This window comes from Montipora capricornis, chromosome 7, assembly GCF_036669925.1.
Source record: "Montipora capricornis isolate CH-2021 chromosome 7, ASM3666992v2, whole genome shotgun sequence".
Lineage (NCBI taxonomy): Eukaryota > Metazoa > Cnidaria > Anthozoa > Scleractinia > Acroporidae > Montipora > Montipora capricornis.
In genome coordinates this window covers 35,677,302-35,692,472 of record NC_090889.1, presented here as the reverse complement: position 1 = coordinate 35,692,472, position 15,171 = coordinate 35,677,302, and the positions used below count along the sequence as shown (strand labels likewise).

The 15,171-nt window shown below is 38.2% G+C and overlaps 1 long non-coding RNA gene across 1 annotated transcript in view; it reads right to left on the bottom strand.

Annotated features, from left to right (window-relative positions):
- Positions 1-15,171, bottom strand: part of LOC138057061 (uncharacterized) — a 366,889-nt gene that overhangs the window by 55,323 nt on the left and 296,395 nt on the right. The window lies entirely within an intron of this gene.

Here is a 15,171-nt window from a genome sequence, read left to right as displayed (position 1 = left end):
ATAAAGGTCAGTCGAAAACTCTCTAATAGATAAAAAATTAATTCATTTTTTACATATCCTTTATAATTTGATTTATAATGGACGCCTTTTTACCAACCTATCCACCAAAAAAAAATCATGCAGAATGTTCGAGGGAGAAAAAAGTATCCTGCAAGCACATATCCCAAGAAAAAAAAAATCAGTGTGAATTAAGGGATTGAAAACAAAATTCACGCACATACCAAATCACCCCCCCCCCTCCCCCCTAAAAAAGTAAAATGGTTGGCCCGTAAGTTACAATAATTTGCATTAGATAATGGTGGCATGTCGTCGCCGAAACGTCATGTTTTTATCTCGCTACTCTTTCATGATTCTGATTTTACGATAAGCTTATATATATTACGAAATATAGGGAAAAATATTTACAACGGAGAATTCCCATTTTTTACATGGAAGCTTTAATCTTTACATTACTGGTAGTAATAGTTCACTCCATGTAACGTGTAAACAGGACATTGTAGCCTGCAGTGCAGGCGTCTTGTTGGGCCGGTCGAGTTCGCGTTACAATCTTGCGACCGCCATTTTATAGACCCGCCATGTTTCTAGTGACGTTCGAAGAAATATCGCCTGCTCTGCAGGCTAAGGACATTGTTGAAAAAATGTTACGTGACATTAGTAGTGTATTTTTTAAACATGTCAGTCAGTAAATGTTTCAGATTTTCAAAACAAACTTTTCTTACCAGTTAATAACGTCCCTTGCAAACCTAATTTTTATTATTTCCAAGAAGATACACTAGAATCAACAAACTATTGCGTAATTCCCTTCCTAGGCGGGACACAATTTTTTTTAGTCAACGGAGATGGGTCGCACTAGTAGAGTTTTGACTCATTGACAAGTGGAATAGATTTCCCTGAGTTTACATTTCGTCATCATTTCAAGTCACATGTTTCCCGACGAAGCCTTATTTATAACCGTTGCAGTGATTATGCCACTTTTTTATTCAGCTAAACCTTCAACAGTTCGTTTTCTTTCGAATGATTTACGAACGATGGGCAAACGAATGTCGCACAGTTTTAACAGCGGCTATGATAAACAGAAGAAATCGGGCTATGTGGGCTCATAGATTTCAGAATTCTCGAGTCAGCCTTCGGGCTGATCAACATGCATTTTCTCTTGTTCGGTCGTCCACTTTTCGTAAGATCGTTTGCCAGTTTCCTAAAGATCAGCATCCACAGGAGACGATGGAGAGGACGATGAAGACGCAGCGCTCACTTGCGAATTTGAAGAGTGCAAATGAAAGTCTATGCTAAAACCTTGGGGCTGTGAATGGTCGTAGCTGAGTTTTGATGTACTAGGTTGGCTTGCTTGCATAGTGTTTCCATAGTATCCGTAAAAAACTTGAAATTGAAAAGTATAATAAAAACCACTTCCATCCATAGAGAAAGCGCAAAGATTTCCGAATTTCCGCGTTTGTTCACATCTTGTTGCAAATCAACCGCGTTTCATTGACAAGCGTTGACAGTTACCGCCATGATTCCTATTGTTTAGCTCGAGTTTTCCAAAATCTGCCTGCCTCACCCAAATTTCCCATTTTTTTTTTCCAAAAGGAAAACTTGGGCTCGCACTTGCATTTTTACCGCAAAGTAAACGATTTCCGAAGAGTTACCCAAGTGCGCGCGCGTGCTCTTTTGTACAAAAAAGGCGACATAAAAGCATACCAACCCTTTTGTACAATAGAGCACGCGCGCACTTTTAATATCGTAACAAAGCAATCACGCGTCAAAAGAACAATTCAAGTACAAACCAATCAATAAGATCAATTGTTATTTGTTACGGGATTTTCCCGTTGTAAGCCTTTCGTTTTATTCATTCAATTTGTAAGTAGAGCATATGTTTTCCTTGAGAATGAAATATACACAGTCGAAAAGCTCTTAAATCTGATGTTTTATCCGTGCGTAGTGGTGCGAGTTAAAATTCCATATGATTTTCACTTGTCACATCACTGAGCGGTGACAATAGATAAACAACGAAATTTGAAAGTGAACACTAAAAAACAATCGATTCAACACAGATTAATATCTGCTTCGATCTGCTGGTCTCTTCTTTAACGAAACTTGCTCATATTTGAAGATAAAGAGCGCTTTTGTGTTCCTCTAATATCTTGCCTTTCACTATCTTCACTGAGATCGATGTGGTAGCGGAAACAAATTCCACAAGGAAGTGCGGTAATTTTTGTTACGCCCAAATGTCGGATGTTTGCAGCTATGTAAAAATCCATGGCTGCGCTGGTGTTAGGCTGGAATACGCTTCATACAGTGTCTTCATCTACTTGTACATTAATTCCGTTGCTGCACACACTTCACGATATTCAAAAGGTCTGATGTTGCATAATAAACCCGATGACGGCTAATTCTCTGTCCGTGTCACACTTTGTTATAAATAATACAGTATTGCAGTGAAAAAGGTCGTGTAAGTTGTACAGAAGTACAAAAAGAATAACGTGTCCTCTTTTTCCCACGAATTGGTGGCATATGCATATTCAAATTATTCATAGTCACAAATATTATTCTTGTGTTTGACTTGTTCCGGCCATTAACCTCGATTAACTCAGTTTCAATTTTCCCTTTTCAAAAGAAAATTAGTATTCGTTTACCCAACAAGATTTTCTTGATTGAAGAAAAACAAGTCACCACAAAATTGTCACCATATGATTAGCAAACAAGTTTAGCAACTTCAGAAAGTTTAAGAAATGGTTGAAGAAGAAAGAGATACGAAATATCAAGAAGTTAAACGAAAAACTCCCCGGTAGAGTGGAAATATTAATGATGTCAAAATAACACTGAACAAAGTTAACAAGCCCGTAATTGGATATCCACAGCTGTGCACTGCACTGTTACTAAATATACATACTTTGTCACGTGAGCACTCCGCGTAGATCAACATTTCGCTCTATTGAATGCAGATGTATCAGTAAGGTAAGCGAACGTGAAGAAAAAAAAGAAGAAAACTATATAAATTTGTGTAGTTGTTTCTTGGAAGCAGGTAGAATGGTTAGTGTACCAAACTGACTGTTGTTGGAATGATCGTAAATTGGACTCACAATGGCCGAAATCGCTCAAAGAGTTACAGGACTCTTCTTCTAATGTCTTGCCTTGATCCGCACTGAGATCGATGTGGTAGCGGAAACAGATTCCACAAGGATGTGCTGTAATTTTTGTTTATCGTCCAAGCAGATATGTACAAATCCCCGGCAGTGCTGTTGTTAGGCTCGATGGGAGAATACGCTTCATACAGCGGGGGCACCCAGCGACGGAGTGTTGCTTTGAAGATTGATTTTAGGCTGCGCTATACTACTATTATCTGTTCGCTTATTCTAGGGAAAGTTGAAGCTTTTCGAATTGACCAGGGCTTTTTTACTACTTCATGAAAATCTTGGGTATTGCATCCTTTCCGAAATTCTTAGCCCGGCCTTTTTTCGGTACTCACAAGGACATTTTTATCAACCAGAAAGAAACAGGCATTAACTGTTTCAGATAACGCCCCTCCACTTCTTTCCCCAAAAGTAAAAACACTCAAATGTTAAATTGTGTAGAATTTCTTCTTCCAGAAGTTTGAAACAACAAGATGTCAATAATTCCGGATAGAATCGTTCTTGACAAACTTAATTACAGTACCATTTCCCCAGTTCATATTTTTACTTCGTTTATTTGGTGATTCAAAACTGCAGATAAAAAAGAAAAATGTGACAAATTTATAAATATGTCAAATCGTCTTGCGATCCAGGCGACTCACTGCCTTCATTACTGGATTCGTCTTTGCAACATGATCTTAAATCAGCCATGTCCTCCCAAAAATCCCGAAAATTAAAGCATAAGTCGCTCTTATCCTGGGTAAGGCCCCTGGATAATAAGGCGAACGTCGAGGATAAGAATGTAGCAAAGTCTTGCGATGCAGTCCTACGGCAACAGGAATAGGTCCTTCCAATCGGTTCTACGAATTGACTGTGTACAACTGTTGCGCTTGCGTTGAGCAAGACAGTCGATGATTTTCTGTAACTTCCATTAGATTTTTATTATTGGGAATACCAGGGACAAAGAACGGTCTTAAACCCGTCCAATGCGCCCTCCGAACCCCAACCCCCAATTTTCAAAATATAAGTTGCTTAAAAATCTTTGGTGCCTCTTCAGTTTTTCCGGGCCTGCTACGGCCCTAAAATCTTAGGTGATTAAAGGCCTTCCGAACAAATGATTTTACGGAACATTCCCTTGGGTGCCCCTGATACAGTGTTTTCGTCTAAAAATAATTTCGTTGCTGCGCACACAATATCTAGAAAGCCCGATGCAGCGTAATAAACCCGTCGACACCTAATTCTCTGCTTTGGTCACGCCTTGTTACAAATAACGCAGTATAGTAGTCTAAAAGATCGTGCCGGTAAGTTGCAGAGAAGTACGAAAAGAATTACGTATATTATCCTTGTCCCGAATTTGATCGCATATGCATATGCAAATAATTGATAGTCACAGATTCTTCTTGTGCTTGACTTGTTGACCTTTTTCAGCTAAGTAGTCTCTATCGTTTTCCTAAGAGTATTTCCTTGATTGAGGAAACAAAAGTCATCACAAAATTGTCACTTAAAGGTGAAAGGTGAAGAAAAAGAGGCACGGTTGTATAAACAAAAAAATAAACAAAACTGAAACTCGCCGGTGGCGTGGAATATCAATGATTCATTTAGCCTTTTTTGTTTCCTCCAAAACACACACACACGCAACAAAAAACCAAAAGAAAAGAAAGATACGGAAAAAGAGGCCACAATAGCAAAATCACATGGTCACTTAAGGTTTTAAGAAATGGACACTACCAAGATCTTCAGAGTGCACGGTGACTGTTACTTACAGCTTTAGTGTTTAGACCAAAAACAAATTGAGAAGTAACTTTTATGTCTCCAAATCAGAATTACGCTAAATATATTTAAGGTAGCCAGATAGTTGTTGTGACCTCCAAAAGCCCTAATCCTTTTTTTATTATCTCCTTACTTTTTTTTATTTTTTTAAATTTATTTTTCTTTAAAGTTTGAATGATATGTTTCAAACTGTTGGATTAATATCCCTGTACCGTTCTTCGTGCATGGCGTAAAGCACCTCGTACCGTACCGTACGTGGCCACAAGAGGGCAAAAGAGCAAATTTTGCTTAGCTCTACCAAAAATCCCGACAAATTTTGTCTCCACCAAATTTTAAATTTGGTAGTCATGTACGCACTTGAAAACACAACATTTTTCGAAAACCGTGTCTGCGATGATATTTCTAGCTTTCATTTCACAGTTGAAAACTGCTGACGAAACATGGATCCGGACCACAAGACCAACAGAATTAAAAGTTGTCCTTACCTTGAGAATTTGGCCATACTCTTGCAACGGATAAATCTGCAAAGTGCACTCAATTTTGGTTTTCTTTGTTTTGGTGATGATCTAAATATGCTAGTGACGTGAGTACAACTCCTCTCATGGACTATGCGAACGGGCTGCTGAAACAAACGCCAAAATACCCATAGTAAATAAACAGTCTACTGTGATTTGATTGGACCGGATCCGATAAGCGCAACTTCCGGTACACGGAATGTCAAAGGAATTTTGTTTTTGAGAAAAATGAGTTCCATTTTCTGGAGGGTATTTCGATTCCTTATTAATTATTAATCAAGAATCGAAATAGCCTCAAGCAAATGGGAACTTGACGGAGTATCAAATACTTCTTCTTGCTGATAAGCGCAGTTATATCCCCGTGAAACTTCAGGCATTTTAATGGAATCTTGAAAGATTTTCTCAAAATTCCTCCGAAAGCGACTGAAGAATAATTTGAATAGCAACAGTGGTGTCTTTCCACACGAATCTTGACTTAACGTTAAAAGTGCTTTTACTTCAGGTTTATTGGCCCGATGCAATAAACACAACTTCAGGTCCTTATGCGGAAGGCAGAGAAATTTTCCAAAATGTGTTTCAAAGGCTGCGTGGAAATTTCCACCCCTTGTCAAATAAAATAATCCTTGACTCAATTTGCATATGCAAACTACAGTCAACTTTCGTCATAGCACACAAGCTCGGGGACGTCGTTCAGTGTCCGTAAAATAGCGAGGTGTGAGAAAACAAGTGCTCTTATCATGCAATAAATAAAATAGCTTTTTCCCGATACAGCGGCTATTTTGATTTCTATTGTTTCGAAAGACATTATGGGGTGCTGAGGGGGCAAATCAATAGACGAATTAGATGCAAAGATAAGCAGTGTTGGACACTATCAGTAATTTGCATCTACTGGGAAGTGGAAAAACGTATCATAAATGAATTATCTTGTCTTGTTTCTGCCTTTGTAAACTTCTCCAGTAGTCCTTGTCCAAGCAAATCTTTACGATTCCACCCGTAACTTTGGCTATTTCTCATCTGCATGTTAATTCGATGGATAGTCTAGATTTCCGGAAAAGAAGCATCACATAAATGCAAAAACGACCGAGGCGTAATTTTCTTGGAAAACGACCCATTTGGCACGAAACATGAGCAACAAGAAAATACAGTCGATTAATGTTGATTTGTCATTTACGCGGAGTTAGCGTTTCCCGATTAAAAGAACTAACAAAAAATATCACTGCAGAAGAAGAAAAAATAGCGCAGCTGAACGAATCGATAGATCCTTCGATCGGTACGATTCTTGTTTATTTCTTGTTTACATTTTCTGGCAACGCTGGGGGGCACTGAAGAAATTTTTTCAGATTATTCTGGTAACGAAATATTAACGCACATGTTACAAAACGGAAATACTTGAAATAGAGGTTACGTATCTTCTGAGCTGTGACACTGCATAATCAGTCACGTGAGGTCAGCTTAAAAATCATTGATCTTTAAACTGTTCATCCATTTCTGCGAGAAATTTGGAAGAACATAGGCAAGCGAATAGGGACACCTGCCATGTGGAAGACAGCACAAGATCGAACCACTGATCATTCCATGCGTTCTCAAAAAACACATGTAACCAACCAATAAGAAGGGTGTAAGGGTCATGAAATAGAAAATGTCGAATTATTTCTCTGTACAATAAAAAAATCAACAAGGAAATGGTATAAATGAGTATATATCTTATCAAGCATCCGTACAAACATAGCGTCAAAATGTTTTAGATATACAGTAATTTATTTTTACTAACCTTAGACCCCCCGCTCTCGTCCCATTTAAGTGGTTTACCGGGTAAGCAGGCCTAAAAATTAAAATTGACCTGACACGGCATAGTTTTGAGGCATCGCGTTTAACTGGTATCGGTCGAAATATGTCCTGGTTGTAGGGCCTTTTATCGGTTCTGTTAAATGCTTACACGTGATTTAATTGTGGTATTATGAGAATTCAAAAGACAATATTTTCGTTACTGCTGAAATGACTTTCATAACTGAGTTGATCTAACATCTTACTAGTTACATGCCGTACGCGTTTGCTGTAGTTCAAATATATGTCTTTTAAAACTTTGCCTCTTCAGGCCCTATTTCCGCTATCCTAATTAAAAAAAAATAGAGTGCTGAGACTACCCAGAAAACTTTAGCTAAGGGTAACTAAAGGCAGACCTGCAGAAAGACGATGGAGGAAGTAGGGGTGACGGAAGCCTCACAAGTGGATCCAAAATTCTACCCAATAAAAAGAAGCGGAATACAATGTAATTTGCAAAAATCTAATTTGCCTATTTTGAAAAGTTTCCCCCGGAAATAACTGTCATTTTGAAACCGCTAAAAATTAAGAACAGAGTCCTGAAATCTTGGAATGTGGTAACTCACAGGAAGTCAATTACATTACAGGAGGGTCTGGATGGGGGTGCCTGGAAAACACTAAACACTAAAATTTTCCCTTCTAGAACATCAAACATTTAAATTTTAGGCTGTTTAAAATTCACTGGAACACTAAATTTCATACAAATGTCAACGGAAATGGCTTAAAAAAGCGAAAGATAGTGATAACAATGGGGGTGACAGGCCTAAACAACTCCTATACACATGTTTTAGCCAGCTTAGAGTTTGGCTCGAATGAGTATGTCTTTTAAGGATCTGCCCCTTTTATACGAAACGATCGGGGGATCTTGAAATATTTCGCTATGCAGCGGTTGTTGCTGGGTTAAATGCCATTTTTGCATGAGTATTTGTTTAAGATTAGGCACCGTAGGACAGTATTGTGTGACGAAAAGACAGGATTCGCTTATCTTCTTTGCATTTCTGTAGGAGGGCTCGTTTCCTTTTCTCAGAGTGTAGCCGTAATCAGGCTTTCTGGATATCCTCGTTCAATAACACTTGCTCTAAAATGCGAGAATTTAGTTTTGAATTTCTTTTCAGAGGAGTCGGTACGGGGAAGTCTAAGTGCTTCGCCCTTGATAAAGCCCGTTTTTAGACCCCTAAAGGGTGGCAACTTAAGAAATGCGTGTACTGAAATGTTTCAGTAGGTTTGAAATGCGTTTCTATATCCAATCAAGAGATTATGAAGGTAAGAGAAGTAATCCCTCATACTGACCTTATTCCCATCGTAATCCCTGTTAAGTTATTTTTAGATCTCCTGCGAGATCCGGTATTCCCACGAGGGTTAACTGATAGCCAATCACATGTCCTCATTTTTACCAATGTTGACAGCTGAGCGAATTCCCACGCAATGATCGCGTCGTTCGCGATTTACCATCAAACAAAAATGGCGGAGGATAGTGAGACAAACGCTTGTATACATTTTGTGGACGAACGTGACTTGTTGACTACAGAGTTAAGCGATTACAATGACTTATGTTTTGAAACCTCTATCTTGGAAGAAACGAGTTATGTAACCGACAGGATTTTGTACAGAATGGCAAATGGAAGACTATAGTCGATAAGTACGATCTCTCTGACTTTAATAAACGCATTCTCGTTTTTCTTTGAGGGATTAAAATATGATGACTTAATTCGTATATGGTGATAAAGTAGACAGATAGAACTCAACAACAGTACCAAACATGAAAGGAAAACTTGAATCAAGTGTCCGATAAAAATTTTTGAACCCGTGTTATCGGATTCAAGTGAATTTGCAAAGCACGTATGTTAAATATAGCTTTCTCCTTAAAAAAAGATTTAACACGGTTTCGTATATGGCACAACCTTGAATGTGGTATCATTGAAAACTAGACAATTAAGCGATTTCAGTTATAGATGTTTGAAACCTGTATCTTGAAAGGATCGAGTTTTATAAGGGACAGAATTTTGTAAACATTGGCAATTCGCAGACTACAGTCAACAAGTAATATATCGCCGACTTATTTAACGCGTTCTTGATTTTCTTCGCGGGATTAAAATCTGACGACTTAATTCTTAGATATTCATAAATTAGACAGATATCAGACATGAAAGGAAAACTTGAACAGACAGTGTGATAAAAATGTATGAACAAGTGGTATCGCATGGAAGTAAATTTGCAAGGGCACGCATGTTAAATATACCTGCTTATTATATAGATATTGATGAAATACCAGGATTTCTCCTTTTACTAAAAAATCATATCTTCACCGCGCGCAGTGAACGTATCATTTTTATCTTTCACATGTGAGGATATCGCTGTCGTCATGGTAACGAACACGATTAGCCAATAAAACGCGAGCTTCCTCTTCATTGTACGATACTTTTGTGCTTAAATATAATTCTTTTCTACTACATTAACATTTTTATTGCAAATTTTACATTATCATGATTTGTTTTTCATAACTTTCATATCTTGTTTCATGTTACACAAGATGCGTGTTTTATTGGTTGGTAAACAATTTTTCATCATTTCGAAAATGAATAAAACAAGTTGTTTTAAGTCTAGACATTTCATCAATATATATATAATAAACAGAACATTACATGGCCGCTTGGGGATACGAATTTTATCTTCTCGTGCTGAAAGTATCTCTCACTCCTTCGCTTCGCTCACTCGTGAGAGATACTTGCAGCACTCGAAGATAAAATTCGTATCCCCGCGCGGCCATGTAATATCCTCTATATCTTTCAAAATTATTAAACTCGGTTTCGTACATTGGACAGTGTTGAAATTGGTGTCACTGTAAACAACACAGTTAAGCGATTTGAATTATACACTTTGCATCTTGGATCTTGAAAGTAACGAGTTTTATAGGCGACAGAATTTTGTACACAATGAAATATCGCGGACTACAGTCACCAAGTAACATATTCCTGACTTGGTCAACGCGTTCTCGATTTTCTTAGCGGACTTAAACTATGGTGACTTAATTCTATGACATTCATAAATTAGACAGCTAACGCTTTCAAACAGCACCACACATGACAGGAAAATTTTCATAGACCGCACGATAAAAATTTTTAAAACCGTAAGATCGGATTGAAGTCAATTTGCAACGCACGCGTAAAATATAGCTCCCTCTTGCAAATTATTTAACACGGTTTCCTACATTAGACAAACGTAAAATTGGTATCAGAGTGAATTATATAGTTAACCGATTTCCATGATATATGATTGCAAACTGTATCTTGACGGGGACGAGTTTTGTAAGCGACAGAATTTTGTAGACGATGAGAAAGTGCGCACTAAAATGGACAAGTAACGCAATGCAAGCAAGGTAAACATATCTGCGTCTGACAAAATTATTTAACACGGTTTGATAGATTGGAAATTCTTCAAATTGGTATCGCTGTAAACTAGACAGTTCAGCAATTCCAAGGATGTATGTTTGAAACCTGTATCTTGCAGACAATGAATTTTATCAGGCCATGAAACAATTTTCAAAACGGTGAGTGGCATCGTACAGAATTTGCTGCACTTTCCCTCCTCCACGAAACTTCCACGTAACGCGCGCGGTAACATTATCCGCGGGAAAATTGATATCATCTAAAAATAACCTAAGAGGGATTACGATGGGAATAGGGCCAGTATGAGGGATTACTTCTCTTACCTTTATAATCTCTTGCTCTGGAGTAACTGTTATATCAGGTATAATTTATTCCTCCTTCCAGGAACCAGCCCAAGGGGTAATAAATATCAAACTGGTTTAAAAAAAAAATTGAACCACAACAAATATTCCAAAGATGAAATTATATTCTTCACAACCTTGATTTTCCTTTGCTTGCTTAAAGTGCCCCCTAACCCCAAAATATTTTTATCGCTAAAATGAATCTTTGCACCCGTTCGAAAAGCGTTGCAGCCATTTTTTTCTTTTTCTAACAAATCCTGCCATTTTATGGGCTTCGAAAGTTGCGAAATTCCAAGCATCTTATGTTCACGACCGAGTCAGAAGGGGAGTGTGTCTATTCCTGTTTTGACGTCACAAACTGATTTACATTTAATTAACTCTTTGTAAAAATGCATGCAAAGTAGATTGTGACGTCAAAACAGGAATAGACCCACTCCCCTTTTGACTCGGTCGTGAACATAAGATGCTTGGAATTTCGCAACTTTCGAAGCCCATAAAATGGCAGGATTTGTTAGAAAAAGGAAAAAATGGCCGCAATACTTTTCGAACAGGTGCAAAGATTCATTTTAGCGAAAAAAGTTGTTTGGGGTTAGGGGCACTTTAAGGACTTTTAACATAAGTGTAAGTCACCAAATATAACAGTTATTTTTATTAAGAACAACCTGGGTTTGAATAGCAAAACCTTAGCTTTTCCAGTGAATATTGCAATTTGCAATTTTTTTCCTGCACTTTATGAATTTGAAAGATAAGTTGTCTACTCACCATTGAGTTCCCTCTGGGTTTCGTCAGAAACAAGGAGTGAATGTTCCATTTCCCATTGATGATGCTTAAAAATATGTAACTTCTTCGTTTTCCCTTGGGCATTCCTGGCCAGCCGATACAGTTTCAACTCGAAATTTCCCAACCCCAACGAGCTGGCCATTTGCGAAATACCAAGAAAGTTGATCAACTGCTTCTTTGCGTTCGTTACATTTCTTTGCTCTTTACCGATTGGAATTCTGCTTCGATGCCTTTCAAAAGCATTTTCCTCGCCACATCTATAAAAGCTGACTAATACTTCCACAACTCCCGCCGATGCGGACGTGGCGGCCATTTTGCATATAGAAGTCTGCTAAAAAACCGCTGGCCACAAAATGTCTGAAGAACTTATGCGCATGAGTGCAAAGTATACACGCTGATCAGTTCGGTCAGTTCCTCTCGGGCTCTTCTCCTTTTGTTTCTAGTTTTGCACGCCTTTATCATAAGAGCGAAGTTTGAAGAATCTTGGTCCTTTTTTTCTAACATTATTGCCTTCTCTATGAAACTTTTATTGATCTTTAATGAGTGAAATCACTGTTCTAACACCTTTTAACACTTAACAGTTAACTTTTTTAAAACGCTAAAAATTAAAATTTTACAAATTTTAACACTAACAAAAAAAAAAAGGCCAAATAACACTTACCACTAAACCCCATCCAGACCCTGTTACAGAGGTTCCATCTTTTTGTGGAAAAAAATACTTCCATGATAACAACGGAAAAGAATGCTGTATGGGCAGACCACCAAGTAGCCTAGAAACCGGCTCTCAAGTGAGTTGCGTGCATTGATGAACTGAGATATCAGGGCGAGTCATGCCGAACTACCAGGGGCACCCAAGGAATAATTTCGGTAAATATCTGTTCGGAAGGAAGGTGGGTCAGAGTTTTCGAATATTTAAACTCGGACCGTCGAGGAGCACTGAGATTTTAGCTTGTCCTAGAAATTTCCAAAAAAAAAAAAGACGTGAAGATACTGGAAAGTGCGTAAAAATCTCAAAACAATATCGAAGAACGAACCTGAGCTGAATAATAGTGACTGTAATTAAACTCCTGCATAGTTTGAAATTCGCATTTAACTTAAGGATTTACTACGAAAAGGAAATGTACAAATACAAGTTCCAAGCAAGATACTTAAAGCTAAACTTCAGAAACGCCAAAAACCGAGACCGAAATAAACTACTTACAAGATCTGTAGGGCAACTTCGGGTGCAACAACTGACTTAAAAAAACAAATACAATACTTTAAAACGAAAGACGAATACCCAATGAAGCGACGAAATGAACAAAGGGTATTACATATCATTAGGCAACAGAACTCAAGTACATCGAGTAGACGCGATAACGAAGAAAATACCGACCAATTACTGCATGCGGAACTTAAGCAAATTTAAAAATATCTCACGAACGCTATGAACTAACTACACGGTGCAACTGTTAAGCGACGACAAATAAACAGCAAATTAAATAGAGCTAAAAGTTGCAAACGTAGCAAATCTCGTAGGGAAATATTTAGAAAAAGGAAAAATTGATTTCTGGATATTGGGAATAGCATAAAATTTGAAGATTTATCATTTTCGCCAACATTCGTTTGAAAATCAGAATGATTTTAAGGAAACGTCTCCCAAAATTTTCGGGTATAAAAGGACGACTACGTATTGTAAAGATTTTTGATCACTGAGACCCGTCACGATTTGCCATAACTTTCGGACGAGTCAAACAAGCCACCAAGAATTTTCTACAGACCGGAAGTTTCCCTAAAACATCCGAACAGATAAACATTTTGTAGGGCAGCTACAAACTCACTACACGAGCTTTGAAGTATTGTGAAAACCATTTGAGGTAATTCTGACAAATTTTAAGACATCCGGTGATTAGTTGCCCCTTGTTCCCATACAAATCCTTATATTTTTGTCGGCCATGCTCTCACTCACTTTGGGGTGCCTGTGGTTGGTGCACCACGGTTGTGCACCAATATGGTGGTCGGAAATCCACACGAATATCTGGAGTTTATTTGGCGATGAAAGCGCTTACTTTTCGCTAATGAGATTGAAATACCTGTGTATGAACACATCTCCTATTGTACTTGAAACGCTCAGACTCCAGATATTTAGAGGCATAGACATTTTTTTCAACCAAATATCTTTGTATCATGGTGTGCATCATACATTTACAGTGGTACATTTTGGTACATTTTTTCCCGTTCTCGTTATGACAAGGAAGTGAAATACCGTAAATATTAGAGAGTTTAAAGCAACGACAACGGCAACGGCAACGAGGACGTCATCTCAAAGTATAAATTCGCGTTATTGTAATCACTTCGTGACTATTTCAAAATTTTTAATATGACAAGGGTGTGGTAGTTCCTCAAAAATGACACTGGTCGGAACGGGGTTGACGTCCTATATAAAACCTCAACTTTGGCTAGATGTTGTTTTGCAGACGGCGGCAAAGAAATGGACAAAAGTATAAATTGCACGTGCAGGGCGTGCAAAACTTTTGTTTTTGGCAAATTTGTGACGTAGTCGTTGCGGTCACTGTTGACGTTGCTTAAATTACATTACGAAAATATATCTAGGGAAAATTCGCGGGAAATTTATTTCCGCTGAAAAAGAGTTATGTTACCCATTAGGGACAAGGAAAAATAATATTGCTTCACGAGCCGCACGCATTTTAGCACATATTCTTGCGGTATTCTTTACAACAACGACGTGAAATCACCACATTTGAGGTTTTGGAGACAAAGAAAGCGTACAAATGTGAATCTGTTGTTCTGTATTTTTAGTCTGAAACGGCTCGTACCAAATTACTTTTAGGATACTTCACCCAGATTTACGAAATGGAACGAAATGGACTGATCGCGAAAAAAATACGATATTTTGAGGTGACGTTTCAGTCGACGCCCCGTCGCAAATCTTAAAGTCCCTAATGGGGCCACGCACGCACATTGCATATGCTCTCCATGGAGATAGCTATACATTAACATGTTCAAAACAAGAAGGCAGCTAAATTTTTTAAGTTTACACTGAGTCTTGTGGGTCGCATCCTTCCCATAATACACTACACGTCCTTACATTGTTGGGAGTTGTTGCGTCCGTTTCAGGGGCGGATCCGTGATTTTTCTTAGAAGGGGGTTTACCAGTAAGGAATGGCGTAGCTGACGTAGCGTCGTTCAACTAATGACAACCTGGTAGACAGGCAACACTTTTTCAACAGGGTACATAATTACAGTGGAAGATTGCAGTTTCCGATATAACTACATAGAAGTCAGACCACACCACAACGCCGGGTAATCCGAGCCTTGCTTTTTTCGAAATGTGTCTGTGATCTTTATCGTCCTACAGAAATTTCAAGAGCAATCGTAGTTGCGGATGTAATATGTCGTTTATTCTCGCTGCTGACCAAAAGAATTGCGGCCTTTGACATGCGCACGA